This window comes from Corapipo altera, unplaced genomic scaffold (genome assembly GCF_003945725.1).
Source record: "Corapipo altera isolate COAL_440 unplaced genomic scaffold, ASM394572v1 60935, whole genome shotgun sequence".
Classification (NCBI taxonomy): Eukaryota; Metazoa; Chordata; class Aves; order Passeriformes; family Pipridae; genus Corapipo; species Corapipo altera.
In genome coordinates this window covers 845401-871562 of record NW_020885003.1, presented here as the reverse complement: position 1 = coordinate 871562, position 26162 = coordinate 845401, and the positions used below count along the sequence as shown (strand labels likewise).

General features: G+C 39.4%; 1 long non-coding RNA gene across 2 annotated transcripts; it reads right to left on the bottom strand.

Moving 5' to 3' along the window:
• Nucleotides 1-1076: 1076 nt before the first annotated feature.
• LOC113958711 lies at nt 1077-26157 on the bottom strand. Of its 2 annotated transcripts, none has more exons than XR_003531583.1 (3): nt 26042-26157; nt 22236-22364; nt 1077-1659 (listed from the first exon to the last, which is right to left on the bottom strand). It is a non-coding gene; the product is annotated as an uncharacterized LOC113958711 (long non-coding RNA). The 2 variants fall into 2 exon arrangements; XR_003531584.1 differs by lacking the exon at nt 26042-26157 and adding an exon at nt 25896-25956.
• Between the last annotated feature and the right edge of the window lie 5 nt (nt 26158-26162).

The window sequence follows — 26162 nt, the reverse complement described above, 5'->3', positions numbered from 1 at the left end:
TTCAGGTTATGATGCTTTTAACTGACAGTTCCTAAACCTCATGCATATACTTCATTCATGCACCTTCTTTTGCTACTTCCTTAAGAAGTGGCTTATAAAAAGATGTTACACTGACCTCAGCAACTCCATAAGGAAAATATAATGTATTGTAAGACTAATGTTTAAAATCACAAGAGACAGTAAGAAGAAGCATTCTCTTTCTGGAGTACTACCATTTGCAACAGTATTTTCTTTTTCATTTTCGCTTTATTTTACTTACAAAGTAGTTTGAGAGCTATTACTTAATAGCTAAAGATACTTCTTCCCAGATTTTTTTCTGTAGTTTAGAGACCCCAAGGTTTTCTGCAGGTGAAAGTGATGCCACCTCAAAGCAGTTAAAGGTAAGCAGTTTCACAGTACTTCATTCTAACTCAGTTTAGTTGAGAGCCGATACATCCTCCTAAATCCCCTATGCTCTTGTACATAAATTTTGGGTTAAATTAAGACAAATAAGGGTAAGTAAAACTGAATTTCTCCAAATCAGCGTGGAGCAGAGTGGGGCTCTGTCCAAGACACAGACTGGGGGTAGTGAAAGCCAGGCACTATTTGGTTGCCTTGGCTTGCAGAAGAGGGGCTGGTAGTCACCACAGGGAATGAAGCATCAACGCTACACATCCAGAGCCCTGGCACAGACAATGCAACAAGGCCCTGAACATTCAGGTTTTCCATGCAAATTATCTATTTTTCTTCACATGCCTGTATCTGGCTCTGAAACAGCACTTCCCATGTAAATGAAGCACACCAACAGCATAGCATCCTGTGGATTCATCTGCTAGATTTAAATCCAGAACGAGTTCTATGTCACAAGAAAAATGCATTCCAGATAAAACGGTCTCAGTGACACTGTAAAAAGATTATGAGGAACTTGTGAATGGAAGAGATTTAGGATACAGTCTTTAGACAGAAGAATTTTGTTTATTTCGCTGTTGTGGGACACTGAGCATCATTTTCTTCTGAGGAGCAGGCTATCTGCATTTGGGGATCCATTTGGAAAAATCAAACTAGAGAAGAGCATCCACTTTTTCTTGATGCTGGAACTTTATTGTTTAAAAATGTTTTATGAGTTAAACACTTATTATAACAGCAAGAAAGAGCAAACAGGTATGATTGAATCATTCTGATGCTTGGTAACTTTGTTTCAGTGAAGAAAAGAAGATCTGACTTTGAATTAGGATTCTTTGTTACCTTTTTAGGCAGTAATTATTAAATTTTTTACAGACATAGGTTGACTGTGTGCACATGCAAACAAAAAATCCAAAACAATAACAAAAAAAAAAAGAAGGAAAAAAACAGCAAGAAGACACAGAAGTTTCTGCAAAAAAGACTAAACAATTCTTCCAATTTCTGTCTAGCCAAGTCTAACTGAAGTTGTTGCATTCTATGGCAGACCTGATCTGAATGGTTTTAATTAATTTTAATGACTAGTAATATTTTGTTTGTTGGTTTAGGGTTTTTCTGCTTTATGTAAGAACAGATAGACAGTGATACCTCTAAAGTATTAAAAATGTAGACGACCATCTCAGTCTCTTCTGTTTTTCATGGGATGATTAAGGACCAGCTTCACTGTTTCAGTCTATGCTTATCATATTCTTTATGCTTGTCTGCATTCTGGTTTTGAACCTGAAAAGTCATTATAAGGAAAAGTTAAATAAATAATTTTACATTTATTTGTATGAGAAAACCTGAGTAATTTTTGTTTCAGAAATGGGTAATCTAATACATGTCCAGTTGCTGTGGAAGTTCTGCCTTCATTTCTTTTAAGCATACCTCTATTTTATTGATTAAGCACACTGCAGCTGAAAAACATCTCTGTCAAGGTCTATTTCCAAATACTAATTTCATGAAACAACTGGAAACACTATGTTACACAACAATTATTTTCAAAAGGCAGTAAATAGAAAATAGCCAACAGAAAATAAATAATAAATCAGTGTAAATTAACCACAATGATTTTTCCTGCAAAGAAAACTGGCTGTTGCATTTCATACTTGATGGATCTTTATCAAAGTATATAACATTATTACTGAAAACAATGGCCAGCTATCTCATTTCTTCCAATAGTTTTGCATTTGTTACTTTATGTTCATTGGATATACTTCCAATTCATTATGATCTGGGATGACAGCCATGGTCAATGAGAAGACATAACCAGTGCCCTGGAGATGATAAATACATCTTGTGATAACAAGTCTGCCACTGAATGAGTAGAAGGTGAGCATTGTTTTTGTTCCGTATTCCTTTGGTTAAGTCGTCAGAGGGTACATATGACCAATATAATGAGAAATTATTGACACCAGAAGTTCAAAAGGACTTTTGATCTTTCTGACACCACTGCCTTTGTTTGGACTGAGTTGAATGGACAGAGTATACTTCACCCTTTCTAGAGCTACATATTAATGTATTACTCTCCCAGTAGTATCTGTAGTGACAATGATCTCTGTGACAAGAGAAGACTGAGTGACTGAGAACTCCTCATTCAGTGTTGAAAGGAAACAACAGTTTTGCATGTTATTTGTTGTTGGCCCCTCTTGAGTGCAAAAACCTATGCTATTCTAGCACTGTCACTTTGTTGGAACTGGAAAAGGATTGAGAAACTGGTTTACCATCATAACGGAGACCCAATATACAAAGAATCAAGACACTTTCTTTTTTTCTTCTACAAAAATTAAAAAATCAGATTAATGAGCTGGTTTTGTGTCTTTGTCTTCCTTGAACTACGTCTGTCAGGGATCAAAATTGCAAGCAGCCCTGTGGTAGTGGCAAACCTGTCTTTTTAGCTTCTTGTTGGCATGCTTGCAAAACTGAATGTTGCAGCACTTGTACCCAGTGATGTTTTAAGAGAAAAGATGGATTCCCTGCATGACAATGTATTTCTAGTTTCTACAGAAATATTGGATGATGACTGATTTTCCTTAAAATCTGTAAAGGAAAGTATATGGGAGAGAAAATAATTCCCCTGTTGTTATCAGGAGGTTTGTTGTGTCTAGGCCTGTTTCTGGGAAGAGAGATGTTTTAGATTACAGTTGGCTGATTGTATCAGCGGTACACAATGCTACTTCCCAGCTGAATATAGTCCCTCACAGATTCTTAAAATAGGGTTATGTTTACTGATTTTTTTTTTTAAAGTTAAAAGGGAAGGTGGAACAATGTTATTTAAGTTGTAACCCTAGCTCACTTCAAACAGCCTGTCCTAAAGATTAGGCTTGTTTGTAGATAAGTCTCTTAAGTGTTGCTCAAAGATTTTTATAACCAGCTAAATGGCGAGTATTATTTTAATTTATTGTGATCACTTATACAATCTTGAATCTTGATAACATTGATAATGAACACAGTACATATTTCAATGTTTGATACCATATTGACAGCACTGTGCCATCTTTCTCTGGAAATAATGTTGCATTTTTGTTCAAAACAAAAGCTTGACAACATGAGTTGATATGAGTTTAATTTTATAGATGCTATAAATGTTACTGATGCTAAGAAGAAGTTATTCTAGAGCTGTAGTAAGACAATTTTCTGTTCACACAATTCACTGATAGTGAATCCTCATGGAAAAGGGAAGTGTCAGTTGTACCTGGGGTTTCAAAAGCCTTCTGAAGTCCCCAGACTGGATTGAATCTTCCGTAACTCATATATCAGGGATGGCACAGAGATCTGTGAGCTCTATTTCATCCCAAAGAATAAGCATGGAAGCTCTGAATGTTTACTTCACAAAACAACACTGCAATATTCTTTCTTCCAGAAACATGAAAGGTTTTCATAATCACAGATAGGTGGAAAAGAAATAACAAAAAAAGTTAAATAGCAGTGTATTAGAGATAATTAATTGCTCTGGAAAATTAGGTACAAAAGAGAAGGTCTTTGATCAGTAAGAATTCAACTCCATGTAGCAAAAGCTTAAAAATTAAATATGAGTTTTAAAGGGACAAGTTGATCTTTAGCACTGTTTTCAGGCCAGATTTCCTCCCTCAAGAAAATTGGTTGGCAAAATCAAAAGCATGATGGATATACTTATAAGACAACTAATCCTTGGAGAAACAAGCTAAAATCAAAGATATAATGAAAATGCCACTATAGCAAAATAACTCTTCCGGCAGCTATGAGATAGATACTCATGAAAGCTGTAATGTGTTTGATGAGTAACTTGCTTTTAATCAGCCAGCTTTTGCATGATGACTTTTTAAAATATGCAATTTGGTAGTAATACAAGCAGAAATTTTTAAGTAGCAGCTGGAGAGTATGGCAGGAAACCTGAGGTAACAAAGACTTAAAAAATACTACTTGTTTACATATTAGTCAGTTACTAGGTGGTTTGGTTTATCCATATCTTGATTGCAAATTAACCAGTCTGTTGAATGCTACATTTCTTGAGATCACCGAAAGAAGTTGATTAGCATTGTGTCAATAATACAGCACTTTTAACAAAACAGCCTAAGATTCTGCTAGGAGGCAGTTCCTCCTGGATCCAGAGGCACAGTACTCATGACACCAAATGCCTTCAAAATCCATTCTTCATTTGTTGTTAGAGATATCAGGGTCAAAATTAGTGTTCTTAATGTTCTTAAATCTTGTAATCTCTCCAAAATTTAGGCATTTCCAAACAATTTGTCATCAGTGGGTGCAGTATCTCTGTCAAGAAGTGTCCATTTCTGTCTCTGTTTGGGTTGAATTTCTGGGCAGCTTTGGTTAGAAACTGCAGCTCTCATGTACGTTACTGTCTATGGTAAACACCTTTGGGCACTGGTCTGTACAGAACTTTGTTCTAGAATATCTCTGGACCAGGATCTCAGGAGGCTTAGGCACACTCGTGCATTCAAAAATCCAAACCAGTTGTATATATCAGTGGGCATGAGCTGGACAACAAGCTCCTCTGCCATGACAAACTTGAGGTTCCTGTGTACGTGTAAAGAGGCAAACAGTTACAAGAGGGACAACAGCAACAAGAGACCAACAGAGGAGGATTTATAGAAGTGCAGTTTTGAACCTGATTACCTAAATTTTTGTCTAGCTGCACTGCAGTCATCTTACTTTTTGCAAGATTCTTGGACTGAGGAATCATCATTAAAGATTCATTATCTGTTTAGATGAATAAATGAATCCATCTGTTCCATCTGTCCTTCCACCAAGAATATCCATCGAGTAGCTTTTCTGGTCCCAAATCTTAGGTCCAGCAGCTTTCAGGCTTACTGAGTCTGACCAGTTCCTTGCCTGACCTTTCTCGCCTCTCCTGTGAATGTTTCTTTATGGCCTTCCTGGGCCTTCTACTTTTTCCAGTCTTGGTTTTTAGGCTGGCTTTCTTGTCCCCTCTGACAGGTGATATCTAAAAAGATTGTCCTTTCTTAAACTGCATTCTGGAAATCCAGATTTGGAGACTTAGTCATTTTCAATGCAGCCAGCTCAAGGTTCTGTTATCCTTTCATAGGAATGAGAGACCACCAGAGTTGAAAAGGTGTGATGTAATTCCTGCTTAACCCTTAGATTAAACAAATGCTTTTCCTGTTGATATCTCCTTCCTGTTCAAGAAGAAAGATGTAGTGATAAGAATTTTATTCTGGACAGTCTAAATGTTTCAGAGGAAAAGAAACACAAAACATAAAGGCTTATACAAATCACCAGAGAACTTTGCAGGTGTCTATTAATCCCTTACCTGTTTTTTAGCCAATGCTAACATTCTTTCCAATGCAGCTGCTAATTATTTGACGTGGTCCTATCCCAGACCACACACCTTGAAGTCTAAGGCAGTTATTTTGGCAGTGGCATCTTCTTTTGCCAGATTTTTTAAGTGAAAACTGCTTCCTCTATAATTAATGTTCTCCCTTTAGTTTACTAGTAGCCTCCCAAACACATTGCACTAGATAATGAAATAATACAGAGCAGGCAGACTTTGTCCAGAGGTCCTTGTTAGACACTTCAAGAAAGACACAAGCAGGGAGAACAGGAAGGGAAAACAAGAAAGCTGTGGATAGGATTGTGCAGTTGCCGTGACTCAGCCTATGTAATTAGGATTAGATAGTGGCTTTCATGTCATTACTCTGTGTAAGGTGAAGTGCATAAGAGGAGCACCAAGGGCAGTTTGCTTCAAGACACTGTTGTCTTTCAAGGGAATCTTTATGCACATAGGAATGAGTAATTCACTCACGCTCTGTGCCCAGTTCTGTCCTCAGGACACAGCTTTCAACACCCTTCCCACAGTGCTGACTCAAAGAAGAAAGGCTGGCACTCCCATGCTACAGAGATTGCTGGGCTGCATGAAAAATAAAGAATTGCCAGTCTAAATTCTAGCTGTGAGTAGAAGTCTCTCTTTTATTTATGCACATAATTGAATTGCTTCAGTAAATGAAAGAGTACAACGTATGTTGGTGTGCATGTGATAGAGATAATTAACTGCATTACTTTCTTGCAAGGGTAAATAGAGGTGAAAGGAGTTTATCTGCCTCTAATTTCAGCAAGAACAAATTTATTTAGTTCTCATAAATATCAAACAATTAACTCATCCCATTTTTAAACTTATTTACTTCATTGTTGATATAATGCTAGCTACCTAATCTATCAAAATAGCAAAAGAATTTAGCAAAGATAGTTGACAGTATAGTCAAGTTTTTGGCAAATGTGGTTTTGAGAGTTGAATATAAAACATTTTCAGATGGACAGTGAAAAGAAGCTATCATCTTCTTTTGAAGATGAATATTCTTTTAAAAGAAGAATATTTCCTTAATATTCTTTTACTAATGAGTAGATCTTGAACAGAGTGAACTCTGATATTTTAAAGGATTTGTGTTACTCCTTAACACCAGATTACTATGCACAACTTTTTTCGAAATGTACACCCTGTATTTGATGTAATCACAACCACCTTAGTGATAGGTCAAAATAAATCCTGGCACATTAGATCCTGAAACACAGCTGGTTAAATACAATAATTTCTGCAAAGTAGAGATATTCTATTCATTCATTAACAAGACTCCAAATCCAGGATTATACTAAGAAAACAAAAGTAAGTAACACCCAAGGAGATATTACAGCTTGGATTTGGTAATGGTTTAACCAGTACAACTGGTTTATCTTTTCTTTCAGTTGTGGTGTTAGCAATATTTGCTCCTTGAAATGACTGCCTGCAAAGGAATCAAAGAATACAAGTATTGCAAAGAAATCAAAGAGTAGTGTAATTCCATACATTAGGAATTAGATGATAAACCATTAAGAGCTCCAAAACCATCAAGTACATTTCCCTACATGCCATTGGTGCTGCAGTAGAATAAACATATCATGTTCAACAATGAAAGGTTTCTCTATGACCCAGCAGATGAATTTCCAGTGATCTCAGATCTTAAGCCATGATCTTAAAAAGCAGTGTTGATACTGGCAGCAAGGAAACTAAGAAATGCAACTTCCTGTTGATTTATGACTGACCTAGCTTACCTCTTTTACAAAAAGGGCACTAATATAGCAAACTGTATTCTCCTTCAAAGCATTACAGCAATGTTAATTTTTGCTTCTTCTCATCTAGGTCAAGAGAACAATTTTGATAAAATCTTGATTTTATATATTTTGATAAAATCTTGATTTTATCAAAACCCTGGTATTAAATACAATACTGAAATGGTCATTGAAATGAAAAAATGTTAGAAAATATTTTTTTTGAGAGATTCTTCATGGTATGTTCACAGTTACTGAAATGACAGTAGACATGATCCCTATCACTATGTACAGGTCAGTCATTCTGGATATTTCACTGTACTTCACAGTACCTAACAGAAGAATACAGCACTAAAATTGTTAACATATACAATTAGTAGCTGTGGAAAGGAAGAGGAGTGTAAGCTGTGGGAGAGGTAAAAAATGTACAGCTAAGACTTGTAGATGGGGAGGTAGGAAACATGGAAAATAGGAATAGAAAGGTGCTCAAGAAAACAAGGAACAGAAGGTGACAGATGGGAATGGAGCTACTTAGGGGTCAATTCAGGCAAAAAAGAACCTGGAACTAAAAAATAGGTCTGCAAAAGTAGGACCAAAAAAAAAAAGATGCTCATCTCCATTGGGTACATAAGTACATGCCTTCCTAATGATTATCATATGCCTGGTTCTGGAGGGGATCATATAACATGGAATCTCATACTCCTTCCTATGTCTGGTCTATACTGTTCCCTCTGACTGGTCTCATCTCCTCTTCTTCCCGGTTCAGACCTCTCTTCCTCCCTTTCTTTCTCTTTTATTACTCCTCTTCCTTTCCTCTCCTCTCCTGATCTCCTGTCTGTTTTGTGCCAGGATCAGGCAGGGTGCCCTATGTCCTTAGGCAAGGTGGGCAACTCTCTTTTGGAGTGATTTCTGCACAGTCAGGCTCTGTCCATCCCACAGCAGCCACAGCTGGACAGAGAATCTTCCACACTCAGAAGGCAACAGCCAAACTCTGACAAGTTCCCACTGCACCCCTGAGAGATGACTTCTTTTTTGGGATTTATCATTTGTCTAAAATACATTTTTCAGTGATGTCAAGAGACACACCTTGGTTGTAAGCACCCACACTTCCGGCCAAATTTCCCAGTCTTGCTTCAAACATAGGCATGTAGAGCTTCAACCGAATTACTGTGTTGATTATATTAACATGGAAGGGAGTATGAGTATTTTTGCCTCATACAGTTCTCTGATACAGCTCAACTCTCCGAAATGTTTAAGTCTGAAGATTAAATGATACAATAATGAACACAAGGTTTTATACGGCAATGTGCCAGGCAAAAATAAAGATAGGCGTCAACATCTTGCCTTGTTTAAAATATCATGATCTGATAGGAGCAAAGATACGAATGAAGAACTTAAAAACAAGAACTGGGAGGAATGTTTAGGAGAGATAAGCAAATGTAACAAAATAAAATTAACACATTGAAAACCTATAGAGGAAAAAATATTCCCAGCATTAAAATTTGATTAGCCGTAGAATATTGTTCCTTTGGGGACGGTGAAAGCCCCATGACTCATCACTCAGACTACAGAAATAGGTTGGACAAAATATTAGAAACATATGTCCTGCTGAATAACCCTGTGCTCTCAGATGGATGAACCAGACGACCGAATATGACTTTTCCATCTGTAGCATTCATGAATCCAAGAGAATTTCTGTATTACTCTGTGACTGAGTAAACCAGAAACCTCACTGAGAGACCTACTCCTGTTGTCAGTGCTCATGCCAATTAACATCTTGTACCGCAGCAGCCCTCTCTCCTCTAAACTCTGCTCAAAATTGTATTCCAAGGGAAAAAACTCATGAAAGAGAAGAAAATGAATATGAATGTGAATGTCCTTGTGTAGCAATACAGAAAATGTCTGAGTTTCTTCCCTGGGCAAAGGAGATGGAAATGCTAGAAAAGGGAAGGAGGGAGGAAGCACATGATTCGTTGAAACGTGATCTGAAAATTATGGCTTGTCACCAAGATCAACACCTTGTCCTGCAACACTGCGTCTCCTTCCCAGGAGCAGCACCAGTGGCTCAGAGCCTTTATCATACTGCTTACTCACTATCAAATATACACCCCTCTCTCAGTGCAGGAATCTTTGTAAGATATTTAATGATGATTCAAGAAGCAGAATTAACTTACAGCTTAAATGGCCACACATAGCGCTGTCCTCCAAATCACAGTCCCAATTGCCTTGAGTAACCTGTGCCATGAGAAAGGTCAAACATAAGGTTGCTACAAGAAAGCTCCCTGCAGCAGCAGAAGCAGACTGCTCAGTAAGACAAAGAGAAAAAGTGATGCAAGACAGAGGATGATAAGAATTTTCACATTCAGTGTTAATTCCTTCAAAGAGGGCCACGTCTCACTGCAATAAATTGAAACAAGATAATTTTTGAAGCAATAAACGGCGTATTGTTCAATAAAAGGAGTGCAAAAATCTGTGTTCTTTGGTAGGCAGAATGGAGTTTAACAGTTAATCTGTTGCAAATGCTCCTGTTATTAATCATTTGCAGAACTGGTCATTTGAAAGGAATCTTGCAGGTGAGCTCTAATATTTAGCAGGAAAAAAAGAGCTATTTCAGTTGCCTTCTAAGGGTGATAATTTTGGATTATCTGCTTTAAAAGTCAGAAACAGGATTACGAGGACTGACACTTGAAATTACCATTTTGAAGTTATTTTCAAATCACAGGGACTATGTGAAAATCTGGGCCTTTCATTTTCATCAAAACAAACATAAACATATAAACTTGTGGTGAAAGCATTATTTCTGGAACATCAATTTCTACCTAGCCTGGTGCACAACCTCTGTCATCCAGATTCAGTGAGGACTAAGCAGTGATCTGTCACTGGGAACTATGACTGCTTTTTGAATGCTGAACATGCCTGCCCAAAAATCTCAACTTTATTTGGTGATTAAATGGCCAAAGCTGGAACTTCTTGAAAATTGTAGACTATCCAGTTCATTCTCTTCTAAGTCTTGATGTTTTAATAGGTGCAGGTGTTTGTGTTTGACAACATTCAGATATTACTGATGACCTAAATTGCTGTTTTTCAAAAAATCTTTCCAATTCTAATGGTAACATCCTGAGTAGAGGAATATCTCCCTAGCAATGGAGTTGTATTAATCAGTACTACCTAGTTGTGGATCTTTCTGAATCTATCCTTCTCCTTTTGTTCCCCTACAATATAGTACTGAAACAGATGCTAGTAATTGAATTTTACATATGATCCCACATATTTGCTTTAATTTTGCCAAAGGTGACAACTAATTGTACAGCTTGAGTTTCCACAGTTAACATCATCAAATTTCAGATTTAGAGCAGGAACTCAGCTACTTTAGTTATGCAGGAGGAAAGAAGCATGACTTTCATAATTATGTCATTCATGCTCCATTTCATGAAAAGTGACTAGTTTCATTGGGTTTGCATTGCCAGGTTTTGGTAGGACTGGGACTACAGGGGGGCTTCTGTGAGAAGATGCCAGAAGCTTTCCCCCCATTCAATAAAGTCAATGCCAGCCAGTTCCAAGACAGATCCACTGCTGGCCAAGGCTGAGCCCATCAATGACAGTGGTAATGCCTCTGGGACAACATATTTAAGACATAAAAATATTTTTAGCATAGAACAGAAGAACAGAGTGAGAATATGTGAGAGGAACAGCTCTTCAGACTCCAAGGCCAGTTAAGAAGGAGGAGCAGGAGGTGCTCCAGGTTCCAGAGCAGAGATCCCCCTGCAGCCCGTTCTGCAGACCATGGTGAGGCAGCTGTGCCTCTGCAGCCCGTGGAGGACCACCAGGGTGCAGAGATCCACCTGCAGCCCATGGAGGAGCCCATGCTGGGTCAGGTGGATGCCCAAGAAAGGGCTGTGAACCCATGGCAAGCCTGTACTGGAGCAGGTTCCTGGCAGGGACCTGCAGACCCACTCAGTAAGGAACCGCTGCTGGAACAGGTTCCTGGTAGGACTTGTGACCCTATGAGGGACCCACGCTGGAGCAGCCTGATCCTGAAGGACTGTACCCCATGGAAAAGTGACCCCAAGTGCAACAGTTTGTGGAGAACTGTTGCCCATTGGATAGACTCATGTTGGAGAAATTTATGGAGGACTGTCTCCCATGGGAGAGAACCCACGCTGGAGCAAGGGAAGGACTCCTCTCCCTGAGCAGCAGCAGAAACAAACTGTGATGAACTGACTGTAACCCCCATTCCTGTCTCCCCTCTATTGCTGCACTGCTGGGAAGGAGAGAGGAGTGAGGGGGAGGTGTTCTCATCATCCTGCTCTGATTTTGGATGCTAATAAATTCAAAAAATTTCCCCCAGTCGATTCTCTTTTGCCCATGACGGTGATTAGTGAATGACCTCTTCCTGCCCTTATCTCAACTCAAAATTTAGCCTTTTGCTAAATTTTCTCTCCCCTGTCCAGTTGCAGAGGGCAGTGACAGAGCAGCTTTTGTGGATACCTGGCATCCGAACATAGTCAAGCCACCATGCTAGTAAAGCAAAGACCATGAAAGAAATATTGGGAGATACCTTTTTTTTTTTAAGGCCAGCAAAAAGGAAGAAGTTTGCAGTGATAGAACACAGAAAAAGACACCTGGAGATGACCTAAGACTTGGCATGACAAAAAAGACACATTGTGTGTGCAGAGGGGTACCTGGCACAAACCATTATTTTGAAAAATTTGGCCTAACCAAGGCGACAAATTATGAGACCCAAGACTTAAACACAATTGGAGAGAGTAACAGAATTCAGTAGAGATTTATCATTGTGAAGCAGCAAAAAATAGGTAGGTAACTCAAGACTGAGAGGTACTTAGTAGAGAAGAGCAAAAGAATACCGTGGCTTAGATGGATTGCCTCTGGAAAAATGTAAGAACAGAAGAAAAGAAGGAATAAAACTACCAAAGCAAAGATATCCTCAAGGAAGGAATTGGCTGTACTAAGGGAAAACAGAAAATGAGAACTATGAAGCAACTCTTCCCAGAAGAAATAAGGAAAATAAGCAAGGGATGAAATAGAAGGTAGCATAAGGACAATAGACATAAAATCATGGGAAAGGGGGGCAAATCATAAAATGATGTGCAAACAGAAGGAGGAAAACTCAGGGGAAGACTTTCATATGAACAGCAAAAGAAGCAGGTTTACATGACTCCTTAGAAGACATCGATGGGCCATCCCCAGAGCCAACTTAGAAAGTGGGAAAGTGGGCTGTCTGCCAGGATGAAAAATGTAGGCATGTCTCTGAAGGGATTATCACGGGTGGAGGGTGCATCAAATGCATGGAGGAGGCAATGGGATGCATGATACTGCCAGATTCCTACTAAGATGACTCAAAGACACTCATGAGCAACTGAAGAGGACTGGGAAAGAGACAGAGGCGCTCAGTCTCCAGTGCAATGCTTCTAGTACTAGAAGAGATAAAAAGGTGGACAACCACCAAAAAAGTACAATAGATATTCAGAAAAAAGAAAAATACCACAAATCCCTACAAATGAATGCTACTTCATGGAAGAAATTTTCTGATTTCCTCCTATTTCTTCTGTACTCAGAGACAGAAACTTGATCTTGTTCTAATTAAAAAAAAAAGTCTCAAATCATAGAACTTGCTCAAGTTTCTCTTGCTCCCAGTAGTTCTCAGGATTCCACACACCAGCTAAACACCTGGGTTGAAAAGGAAACAGCAAACTAACACTAGCTATGGGGAGTCCTCAAAAACAGCTTACTCCTCTCAGGCAGTTCCCACAGATAAACAGTGCCATGAGTGCAAATAAAATAAAGGATTGTGAGTCTACATGTGTTTTTCAGGTCACTGTCTGAAGTTAACTCTCCCAGCTCTCAGTATTAAGATAGTTATTCTTCTCAAGTGTGCTGCATTTTGGTATTGTTCAAATTAATAAAAAAACTATTGTTTTTAAAATATTTATTTGAAAGGGGAAAAAAGGGATGTGTGTATGCTTCTGTGTTACGTTTTCCAGATTCCTTCTTCATCTTTTGAAAATGTAAGATCTATTCTAAATTTCTAGAATAAATTGAAAAAATTAAGATCATTGGTCTAATTAATGCTTGTGATTAATTTCTGAGTGTCAAATGAGAAGCTTCGTCTTGTGATAAGTTTAATCCCTGACCATTTTCAGTCACTATTAAATGCCAATACCAGATGCTAAACTCACCTTACTTGAGGGGAATATAAACTTTTTTTGGAAACTCAAAGTATTTTTATTTGATCCTACACAAAATATGTTCCAGCATTCACTTCCCCTGATCCTATTATGGCTCAGGTTTTGTGAAACACAGGTTTTCATGCAAAAATGAGAAGCTTTTGGCCAAAGGATAAGTCATATTCCTCTATAGTAATGAATATGGGTAGCAAAACAAAAAAGATAAGGAATGATTATTTTGATTATCACATATATTCATTATTTTGACTATCACGTATATTCATTATTTTGACTATCACATATATCCCTTAGTCAGGCACAACAAGTTTTTTAACACTTTTAATGTTAATAACACTCTTAATACTATTAACTTTTGTGTAAATAAAATTCAAATAAAGTTCAGTAATTCAACATAGGTGTAAAATTTTCTTAGATATGTTTGTGTGCTGTTAATATTATGTATGCAGAGCAGGAGACACACAAAGAGATTTCCATTCTGACATGTTTGGTCTCAGAGATGGACATCTGCTACCACGATGTTTTAGATCTTGGTAATTTAAAACAGAAGAGTGACTTACAGCAATGTGCAAAACATCACTTCAGATGTTCCCTCTTGGGTTGTTCCAGTCCATCTGCAGTTGATGGTTCCGAGCATCCAAGGAAACATCTTACCAAAACACAGAACTAGTGGGAAAGAATTCTAATGTTCTACTAATGGTTGTATGGGCTTTCCTTGAAGACTGTATCTTGAAACCATATTATTTGCCCTTTATAAATGTCAGTCGTGTTCTTGTCAAACAATTCTGGTTTCCTGAGGTAAAGAATCAAGGATTTGAGAATTCACAGAATGTAAACCAAGTTAAAATGTTCATTTCAGGAACATCATTGAACTAGAAGATTGATTATTTCAGTGTTTTTCCCTTTATTCCTTTGTGACCTCCACGCACAGCATGTACATTATCAAAGAATGAAAATGTCTTCTTTTCTGAGCTGCATGTCATGATTTTACAATTTTTTAAAAATATTTTATTTACAAAATAGAATCTATTTACATGGAAGTTTTTATTCTAACATTCAGACTCTACAGCAATTCCTTTCTCATGAAAAATTACTGAAAATTCTTACAATGTTAGAAAAGACTGCTATGTAAATAGCAAATAAAGGAGATAATAATTCCAGTATAATAAAGGAGCAAAAATAAAGAAGATAATAACCCCAGTCAAAAAGCTTTTTGTTTTTGATGAGGTTTTCTTCTGAAGAGTGAATACAGAGCTATGGAAGGAAACCAGATTCCCAAATTCTTTACATTCTAGTGGTTCAACACAGGACATTCTTTCCAGCCATATATTTTCCATAGGGAAACCACACAACACAGTATGTAATAAGAAGCCTTGCAGACAGACTGTATTGGCTTCCTCTAAGTTTTGCAAGGAAAATGCTGAACAAAGCAGCCAGTTCCTAAACCTACCCCGTTCCTGCCCAGATATGGAGATCTTACTGAGCTCCACCAGCATGGTGAATGAAACTAGAAATAGCACAAAGGCACATGATAGTTTTCTACAGTGTAGTATCAGCTTAAAATAATAATTCAGTCACTTCAAATGGGCGACCTAACTACTGGAGCAAAGAAAGTGTATTTGTCTTATAGAAATATTCAATACATATCATTAGAGTCACAGACTGACTTAAGATCATCCTGGGCATAGCACAAACTAAGTGACTTTCTATTGAGCTCTGATTTTGCCACCCATTCAATAGAAAAAGCTCTAGGAAAGCCAGAGCCACAGTGGGCAAATGTGCTGTTGGACATGCCCAATTGATAACCTGCATCCTGGGAACAACAATCCCACCCCATAAAACAACAGAGCCATGCACAGAGAATTTTCATCATTAAAATAGAAAAGATTATAGAAAAATATGAAAACAGGCTCTTCTCTAATGCTCCATGAGGAAAAGAGAGTCAAGTGTCCCAGCTTGCATCAAAGCAATTATGATTGGATATAAGGAGAAAATGTTCACCAGGGGACTGGTTAAGCACCAGCACAAATGCCCCAAAAAGATACAGAAAATCCATCCTTGCAGGTGTCTTGGCCTCAGCCAGACCAGCCTCTGAGCCACTTAATCCAGCTTGGGTATGAGATTTGACTAGATGGTCTCCGAAGGACCTGCCCAAACCCAATTTTTTTTATGAAGTTAACATTTTCTACACAAATACTCTCCAACCATGTTTAAATTCACTTTCCAAGGTCACTTTGATATTAATACCTGTTTTTACCAAAACTTTACCAATTGGGAAGCAAAGTACCAGTAGGAAATTGTAGATAAACTTCCTCAGGTCCAAAGCACACTACACTGCCTACCAGTCCCAGCTTCTCTTCTGACCAGATCCTGTCCACATTTTTTTCAGCAGATTAGGCAAAGCAAATTTTGTTGCCTTAAGGACTAGCACAACTTTGAGAGCTTGTACTTCAGGCCAGCAGATCCAGGAGCAGGCAACTGATTTCACCAACTCAAAACATGGTTGCTCAGCAAGTTGACCAGCATGTGCTACCAGCAGGTATATGCAAGACGTCCTTCACTAAATGAAAAGTGCAAGGTCAAAGTGCTATCTACACCAGGTCTGCTCTACCCTGCTCTGTTATCCCAGATACACCGAGCCTATGCCGTAACTCTGCAAGTGAGGAACATCAATGAGTACAAATACCTTCCTTAGAAGAGATGGAACATTGCTAGCAGATTCCTTAAGGCAATAAAAGGTCTTTGCTCCTGTCTTCCTGAAATGAACCTCATACTCAATACCTCCACAGTGATGAACAAATCAGTAGAGAGCTCTTCATCTACCTTTGTCCTCCTTCTCACCTTGCCAGCCACACTGTGCGCTTGGAACAATTCCTAGACTGCATTCACAAACTGCTTCTGGACCTTGTCAAGAAAAGCCAAAGTTTACCAAAGTTGTGTCAAGGAGACTCCTAACAGGCTGCACTGACAACTTCAGCCAAACACTGGAAATGAGGACTCGGGCCAGTTTGCTGGCTTAAAAAGAGTCTCCTGTAGGATGTGCTCTACAGAAACCTCTCACTTCTACCATTCTTCAGAGGTTTGCTGAAGGGTTTTGTTTCAGCTCCCAGCTTGAATTTTCTTTGCTGTAGTGCATATCTCAGCACACATAAGTTCATCTAAGTGCCATGGCTAATAAGTGATGAGTCAGACTATTGGAAACAGCCCAGAGTTCATTCTAGCAGGCAATTGTATAGCAACCAGTGCAATACCAAACAAATGGTGAATCGTATTATATTAATGAAATATTGTAGGCTGTTCCTCTTCACAGTGTGATATTATCTGTGGCAGGAATCTCCTAGAAAATTTGCAGTTGATTTGGTGAAGAGGCTAAGGAGATGAATCAATTCAAATGAAACATTTCAGAAGGCAATTTGAGCCAAAAAATCATACCTAAGGAGGGGTATCTGCTGGGAAACTAGGAGGAATTATGTCCCTGGTGTTGAAGAGTACCTGCAATGCAGGTAGCTCTGTGTGCAGCTGCAGTGAGAAAGCCTGCGGGTAGTAGGAGTCCCAGGCAAGAGGCCATGAACTGGTTCTGACCCTTTGCATAACAAAGGGCACAGGGACCTGTGTACAGCCAGATGAGGGAACTCAGAGACACCACAGGAGCCAAGGACTCAGCAAGAAGAATCCACACTTGCCCGCATACAGACTGTGAGGGTATAAAGTCCAGAAGTCCCTTTGTTCAGGGTTCCCCCTCAGAAGCACCAGCTCGAGTGGTTATTCTGTTGTTGCACCATGATAAAATTACTTTAAGGATCCAGAGATCTGAGACTTTGCTGTGGGAAACCTGGGGTCAAGTTGGTAAGGAAACCTGGTCTGGCTGTGTGAGAGTGGGATATGTGGGGGTCAAGGGGGGCCTCCATCAGCTACCTGGAGCCACCACTGCCAAGGGGCTTCAGTCTCAGCTCAGGTCCCAGCTCAGGTGGTGTACTTATAACTTTCAGAGTGGCTCCTGAAGGGTCAGACAGCAAAGTTTCCTTAACACAGGGAAGTCTGACACAAGGAAATAACCTCCAAGTGCAGATATTACAAGTGAAAATCCAATACTCATCTAGCTTTACACTACAAGGAATTTGTTTGGGAAGACACTGAAGGTAAGAAGAATATAAAGCCCTACTCAAAGTAGCTATACTGACAAAAGACCTTACTAGGAGAGACAACATTTTTTTCTGGATAATATCTTGTTTCCCCTGGGGCCAGGTGAGTGGGAGGCCAAGGTGGCTTTGTTATAGGTATAAACTGCAAATCTTTGCCTTTATAGCTCTAGTGCTAATAAGCAGTTCCTATGCAAACACAGGTTAAATGTCAACCTTTTCTTGCTAAATTCTTGACTTCTACGTTTTAAAAAACACTTTTCAGATAAAATTGGATAGGCTGTGTACAGTTCTGAATCTGTCATCCAGACAAAATTCTTCTGGCATGGCCAAAGCATTACCTCTTGAAGGTAGTACTACAGAACGAGTGTATTCATGTGCAAGTAGTATATATATCAATTACTGCATAGGAAACACTAACATATAAGCAACCAGAGTATGCTGCTTGTTCTGGTTTGTAAGATTTGGAGCAAAAAGTAATAAATCAAAACTATAAGAAAGCAATTGACCATGTTCTCTGATAATTAACAAGACTGATTTACATCTCTTGGAACGGTTAGACAGCTGATGTATATCTGCCTAGAAAAATAGTGCCAGTGCTGGCATATGCCACAGCTGGCACTGCCTGTAACAGCTAGTTCAGCATTTTCCTCCTCCGGTAAGCATGCTTGCCTACCTGCACAAGCCTGCCATTTGGCCTTAAGCAAATTAGTCCCTGGATTCTTGACTGGGGTACTTTGAGTGTGTTATTTAAAATGTGATTTTTTTTTTTCCTACTGACTTATCAAAAATATTCCTTATAAAAGATTAAGTTTAACAGGAAAAAGATTTATTCTGGCCAAGTCCTTGTCCTGACATCACGCAGAAGCTTGGATAGCTATTGTCTTACAGGGTCCCTAAGTGGTGACCAAATTTATCTAGCAATTATCTTCAATCATCTGCCAAATATGAAGCCAGGTAGAAATGTCTTCACAGTCTTGAAAAAAAAGCAGAAGGAGAAGTGTTGAAAGAGGACTGCAATGAGGAAGCAATTAGGCAGAAATGCAAGGATTCTGCATTTCAGCCAGGCATGTGTTCTTTTATTTACCTGAGTTTATAAGTGAAGACTACAAAGGGAGCCAAATTTTAAAGAACAAATTGTACACCTTTAGTACTTCAGTTCCATAAATATGTAATTTTGGGTGTTCTAGAAATGCTGATTCTGGGCCAAGATGGAGTCAATTAAGAACACTCTCTTTTCCCAGGCAGCTATCAGTAAAACAAGAGGGCATGGTCTCAAGTTGTGCCAGGGAAGGTTTAGGTTAGATATTAGGAAGAAATTCTTTACAGAGAGGGTAATCAGGGATTGGAATAGGCTGCCCAGGTAAGTGGCAGATTCTCCATCCCTGGAGGTTTTTACGATGAGACTGGATGTGGCACTCAGTGCCATGGTCTAGTAACCACAGCAGTAGTGGATCAAGGGTTGGACTTGATGATCTCAGAGGTCCCTGCCAACCCAGCTGATTCTATGATTCTGTGATTCTATGACTCTTTCCGCCTAAGTAGCTCAGGGCAGTGAATGAGGAGTGGGTCTAGCAAACCACCACAGAGATGTGGAAAAGAAGCTACCAGGTTGTGTTCACAGGTATGACCACAGACAGAATACTCCAGACTTGCCACATGCCACTGGCACATGAGAGAGTGAATAATGAAGCTTCATTCTTTCTGACCAGCCCAAAGGGTCTTGCAAACATCCTGTCTTATGCAGACTGTGCAAGATTTGAGTATAAGAGCTTTCTGGTTTTCACAAAATGAGGGACATGCTGCAGCCTGATCTGCAGCCCGCTAGCTAGGTATTTGATGTTGTTTAGCAATTCTAAAATAGGAGATGTTTTATGATCTGTGTTTCTTCTTGTATATCTTTTCACGTATTTGCTTAATTAGGTTCTGCATTATCATTTTTCCAATGAGCATTTGATTTTCATTCCTAATACCAAACTAAGATCAATGATTCATGAATACCATGTTTCCATTTAGTGTAAACTTGTGAGTAAACATCACCACCTAAACTAATAAAAATAAAAAGAACAGCAGAATACAGAGTGGATCACAAATCTCTCACTGATCTCTCTGTATTTATTGTCTTAGAAGTATAAAGTGCTTGCCTTCTTTCAAATGATTATTTATTTTGTTTATACTCATGTCGTTTGATTCATCCTCTGATTCACTAGAAACAGCCTTCTTTCCTTGTTTAACTCAGGAGAAATGTTGGTCTTAACTCATGCTAGAAAATTAGTATTGCCAATGCTATTCCTCAGTCCTTGTGAGCTCCCATCCCTGTGGGTGAAGTTCATCTTCATGGAAGGGGAGAAAGGGAGAAGAGAATCTGCTGCAGACCTATGCACCATTTTAGTCCACAGAATAGGGTCTACTGGGAGACCCTGATACTTAACTCTTCCCATCAGAGATTGACAAGTCATCTAGTAGTTGATCATGAATCTAATGATGATTGTCAATCCAGAAGCTCGTCCCTGTAAAGATGCAGCAGTCTGCTCACAGCTTTCATGTTGCAGATCCAAGCCTATGACTCAGACCCGTAAAAGGATTTAGATATCTGAAGTAAGTCGTCAGCAGATTTTCGATCAAAACATTCAAGACCTCTGTGTAAACACACTGCTAAGTAAATCTTAGAGGCACCTAATATTTCAGGCACGCAGTGTGATGGGTGCTTCTTGTTCAGCTCAGCATCTGTGCAGCCATGACTCAGGAAAGCCACTGCTGAATTTGTACCTTCAAGGCCCACAGGGGATCCCCGCCTCAGTCCTGAGATGCAGAGTTTAACAGGCACATTCAAATCACATCCAACACATCCCAACAGTTTGTTCAAAGCTATGGTCAGCCAAGAGAATTCAGGTAATAGCATGTGTATATAACAACAGCACACAGTAGATGTCTACTGGCATATTTTCATGTCACTTGCCATACACAGCTCCTAAAGCTAGTAGTTCACAACACTCTTTTAAAATACACTAAATGTTTTGTTTGGTTCCAGAAAGGATAAAAAGTGCGCTAGTACCTTGAGGACTGGCCCGAAGTTTTGTCTTTCAAAATTGAATTCTGAAAGAAATCACAGATCTTGTTCTCCCAAAATTATAGTTTGGTTTTCTAATATGTACACTGGCTATGACAACTACCCACCAACTGAATTATTGCTCCTATCTCTCAAATTTCCGTCAGTCAATAAAGTTTTTTATGGAAAAATGTTGTTTTCCCTTGACTCCACATAGAAATTACACATATAAATTAGTGAACTAAAAAGTGAACTGAGGAATATTCACTGATAATCAAGGACATTGATAATTTACAAATATCTCCAAGACACTGTCAAAGAGAGGATCAGAAAATATCAGGCTAATACGTGTTTGCATCATATAGCGCAATACCATCATACAGACTGTACATGAAGTTATCCACATTTCATGGTAACGATGAACAGAGTGACCAACATTTCAAATATCACAGGAATCATCACTGTAATTAGTCACTAAGTAATGACTACTACACATAACAGAGTGTACTGAATAACTAATAATCTGTAGTGCCAATGAAAAGCAAATATATAGCTTATCTCATTATTAATATAATAATTAATTTGGACACAGATCTTTCACTCATCCTTAAACCAGGACTGTTAAGTCTGAAATAAAAGGTCAGTTCAGTTCTCCATCACATCAGCTACTCTGAGAAGCTGTTCAATTATAATCAGGAAATGCATAATTATAACACATGATACAATTTAATCCAATAAATCAAAATATTTTTTGTATTTAATTCATTTATATGTTACCAAGAAAAACAGAAAGCATGAGGTAATTTACCTCCTATTAATCCTTTCCAAGCACTCTTGTATTTTTGTGTACCAGCCTAGGACCCCTACTTAATCACTCATTTCATATACTACAAGACATGCCCATTTGCAAAAGGATTTTCTTCCTTAGCTTCAGAAGCATCCTGTGTCACATTTGTATTTTAATGGCTATATCCTCTGGATTGTAAATTTATATGAAATTAGTAGTATAATTTAGAATTATTTTTCTCTATAAGGAAGTTGGTCCAGATTGTTTTAAAGCTTTATCATTTCGTAAGCCTCTTGTATACTGCTCCACTAAATTACGAGTTACAGGCTTTTAAATTTTACTATATTTTTAGAGTATCAAGTTTAGATACATTACAAAGACTCCAATCTCTAAAAAACTCTTTAAAGTTATGCAGAGCGTGGCACACAAAGTTTGAATCCACAGCTCAGATTCACCAGTTCCTTTTGGAAAATCAAATTATCTTCTTTTTATAGACGTCTGCTATTTTATCTGATGTTCAAAAGCATCAAATACATCAAATGATGTTGTTTAAAATCCGTGTTAAGACTCCCGAGACTGCAGAATCTCTGAGAATATCTTACCTATGTCTTGTTCATCCTCACTAATGCTGTGCAGCCTGTTTATGTCCTCACAGTCTCAGGAGTCTTGACCTGCCATGACAGCAGAGATGCAGGTGGGCACTGTAGCATGTCAAGCAGTAACTCAGAAGTCTGTTCAATATAAAGATCAGAAGCTGGTCACTGCGCACACAAGAAAGAAGGCTCCTGTTCTTCCTGAAGACTGGTGGTTGACAAATAGGTTTAGTACCTTATACGACAGGTATGAGGGCCTGAAGCTGGACAGACTGACTATAGAACCATAGAGTGGTGTGGGTTGGAAGGGATCTTAAAGATCATCCAGTTCCAACCTCCCTGCCATGAGCAGGACACCTTGGACACCTTCCACAAGGCCAGGTTGCTCAGAGCCCCATCCAACCTGGCCTTGAACACCTTCAGGGATGGGGAATCCACAACTTCTCTAAGCAACTTGTTCCAGTGCCTTACCAACCTCACAGTAAAGAACTTTCTCCTAGTATGTAATCTAAACCTACCCTCTTTCAGTTTGAAGCCATTCCCCCTCGTCACAACAAGTAATGTAAAAAGTCCCTCTCCATCTTTCTTAGGGGCACCCTTCAGATACTGGAAGGCCAAAATCAGGTCCCAAAGCCTTCTCTTCTCCAGGGTGAACAATCCCACATCGTTCAGCCTTTCCTCATAGCACAGGTGCTCCATCCCCCTGATCACCTTGGTGGTTTCCTCTGGAGTTGCTCCAACAGGTCCATGTCCTTCCTGTGCTGGGGACCCCAGAGCTGGATGCAGCACTGCAGGTGGTGTCTCACCAGAGCAGAACAGAGGGGTAGAATCCTCTCCCTCACCTGCTGGCCACAATGTTTTGGATGCAGCCCAGGACATACTTGGATATCTGGGCTGTGAGTGCACACTGATGGCTCATGTCCAGCCTCTCACTCACCAGGTCCCCAAGTCCTTCTCAACAGGGCTGCTCTTGGTCTGTTCATCCCCTAACCTGTGTTAACACTGGGGGTTGTCCCAAACCACCTGATAAGGTGGATAAAGTTCCTTCTGGGTCAGAGGGTTCACCTAGGGCAAGACAGTCTATCCCACGCATCATAACTCCCTCTTTTAATTAAAAAAGGAAGGGTACTTTCATAGGTGCCTCCATGGAAACTGCAGGCCTCTCAGTCTCTCTTTAGTTACTGAGAAAATTATGGAAGAGATTATTCTGGGAGGTATTGAAAAATATCTGAAGAACAATGTAGTCATCAGTCACAGCCAGCATGGCTTTATGAGGGGAAAGTCCTGCTGGTCAAACCTAATTTCCCTTTGCAACAAGGTAACCCATCTAGTGGATCAAGGGAAACCAGCTGATGTAGTTTTAGGATTTTAGTAAAGTTTTTGATACTGTTTCTCATAGGATCCTTCTGGACAGAATGTTCAGCACAGAGCTGGATAAACACATCACATGGTGGGTGAACAGCTGGCTGTCAAGTTGGGCACAAAGAGTTATAGCAACCTGTCACTAGTGGGTTCCACAGGGCTCCATTTCAGGGCTGGTGGTCTTCAACATCTTTTTAAATTACTTGGACACAGGACTCAAAGGTACACTAAATAAATTTGATGATGATACTAAATTGAGAGGAACTGTTGATTCCCTCAAAGACGGAGAGGCCCTGCAGAGAGACCTGGAAAAGTTAGAGGGCTCAGCAATCACCAACCATATGAAGTTCACAGTAGGAGCAAATGCTGGATTCTGCACCTGGGATGGGGCAACCGCTGATTTTTGTTCAGACTGGGGAATGAGGTGCTGGAGAGCAGTGCTGGGAAAACGACCTGGGGGTCCTGGTCAATGGCAAGCTGAATATAAATCAGCAGTGCCCTGGCAGCCAGAAGGGCCAACCGTGTCCTGGAGGACATCAGGCAAAACATCACCGGCCAGGCAAGGGAGGGGATTGTGCAGCTGTGCTCTGCACTGGGGTAGCTTCAGTGGCAGTTTCGAGCACCACAATATAAGAAAGATATTAAGTTATTAGAGAGCATCCAAATAAGAGTAATAAAGATGGAGAAGGGTCTTGAGGGGAAGCCATATGAGGAGCTTGGTCTGTTCAGTCGAAAGGAGACTGAGGGAAGACTTCATCACAGTCTACAACTTCCTCTTGAGTGGCAATAGAGGGCCGGGCACTGATCTTTGTGGGGATCAGTGACAGGACCTGAGGGAATGGCATGAAGTCAGCAGAGGTTTAGGCTGGATGTTGGGTGGCTGGGCATTGGAACAGGCTCCCCAGGGAAGTGGTCACAGCACCAAGCCTGACGGAGTTGAATAAGTGTTTGGGCAAGGCTCTCAGGAACCAGGTGTGATTCTGGGGGCTGTCCTGTGCAGGGCCAGGAGTTGGACTCCATGTTTCTTGTGGGTCCCTTCCAACTCAGGATATCCTGTAGTTCAGTGAACAGAATACTACTGTTCTTTCTTGCAACAAATATATATATATCTCTTAATAGAAAAAAGGCTATTTAAACTCAGTTTGTACAGGAGTGTACAGGAGTACATCCACAACTATAAGATGATACTTCAATCAATATTTTGCAAAGTAAAACAGATCTCCAAGAGCCTTTCTGAGAATGATTCAAACAAAGCATTTGGATGCCAAGTATCCTTGTAGGCAGAGAGCAAGGCAGTACATCTCATAACTCTTCTAGTTCTCAAAAGTAAAACCCATATCACCTCTGAACTGGGCAATGTGACCTATCAGGAGACCTTCTAAAGCTAACAATTCCAACTGGAGTTTCTTCCATGGGTACAAGGATACATTGTGAGGACAGGGCAAGAGTTCTTCAGTGTATCTTCATATTTTAAGGAGATCTGTGTCTCTATTATACTTTCATGTTCAATTATAAGATGAGTTTAACAATTAAAATAATGGACAGACTTTCAATACTTCTTAGCCTCCATAACTGAGGCCAGATTTTCAGAACAGACATTTGTATCAAGCACAAAGTACTTGGACATCCAGTCAGTAGTGTAACAATGGGACCTGCTACACGATTAGCAATTTTAAACCAAAAGACTCTAAACTAGTAATTGCAATAGGAATTTAATGCACTTGCATTGCATAGTTTTCTCTTTCTTCAAAAAGCAGGCACACAATACACAGGAGTCAATTCTTTCTCTTACTTTAGCAAGGCTCATGATTCTTTGATTCATAATCCTTCATAATCCTTATAAATCAGGAATAGTGGAAATGAATGTGTATCAAATTTCAAGACGCAAGGCGAATCACTTCTCCAAATCTGTAGCGTTCAGAAGATAGACAGTGTGGAGAAGAATGTATTTCTGATCCATCGTGTTATATATTTACTTGATATCAATATTCCATTTATCCCACATTTATTCTACTTAAACAAGTCCACAGGTGCGGTTACACTGTAATTTATCAGTTGTATTTTAAAATTCTTTTTTCTCTGGAACTTCCCAGTGGTCTTTGGGAACTGCTACATACAGTTCTGGCAAGCACTGGCTTCGTAGCTGCTATGAGTTAGTTATTTATTTATGCACCATCCTAGTTGGCAAAACGGGCTTGATTTTGTTAAAGCCACAGTGAATGGGTACAAATCACAATTTTCAAATGAGCTCTTTACTACCAGTTGTTAATGTTTGAGGCTGAAAGCCATTGCTCAGACATTGCTCACCCTTCAGAAGTGTGAAAGCCATAGACGTTGCTCAGCCTTCCTCTCTCAAGTATAACTTGGCCCTCAAGTGGAAAGGACAACCTCTAAAATCTCAGTCTCTGGGCCAACACATGCCTAGACCAGAAAAAGAGCCTCACAGTACTTACTTCAATGGATCAGGAAACATTTTCAGGACCAGGGCCTTGACTTCTGATAGACTTTCATCTATCATTTCCAAGCAGGTAGCTGACAAAGTGCTAAGGGTGGATCTTACAGCATGAAATACTT